Raw genomic sequence first — 352 nt, 5'->3', positions numbered from 1 at the left:
ACGGGTTTATAGCCTAGGTGTGTAGTAGGCTATTTCATCTAGGTTTGTGTAAGTGTACTCCATGATGTTCTCATAACAGCAGTCACCTAAGAATTTGTCAGACTGTATCCTCTTCGTTAAGCAACACATGACTGTCAGAGTTCAGGTCCTGGATCTACTGTTTAGTAAATATGTTCTAAACCTCTCTGGTACTCTCCCAAATCATTTTCCCTATCCTAGAATAGAACAGGAGATTTGAATGGGTTTTCAGCATCAAGGTACCCTGGGCAGTACAATTTCATCAGAAAGCTTGATTTTCTACTTCTGGACAAACTGAAGATGCAGTAAAGTTCAAGTTCCTCCTTCTTTCATG

At 40.1% G+C, this 352-nt stretch overlaps 1 protein-coding gene across 1 annotated transcript in view; it reads right to left on the bottom strand.

Annotated features, from left to right (window-relative positions):
- Positions 1 to 352, bottom strand: part of B2M (beta-2-microglobulin) — an 8195-nt gene that overhangs the window by 1370 nt on the left and 6473 nt on the right. The gene's annotated exons all lie outside the window — the stretch shown is intronic.

Source organism: Otolemur garnettii, unplaced genomic scaffold (genome assembly GCF_000181295.1).
Source record: "Otolemur garnettii isolate 467f Iridium unplaced genomic scaffold, OtoGar3 scaffold00050, whole genome shotgun sequence".
Classification (NCBI taxonomy): Eukaryota; Metazoa; Chordata; class Mammalia; order Primates; family Galagidae; genus Otolemur; species Otolemur garnettii.
This window is presented reverse-complemented; position numbering and strand designations above follow the sequence as displayed.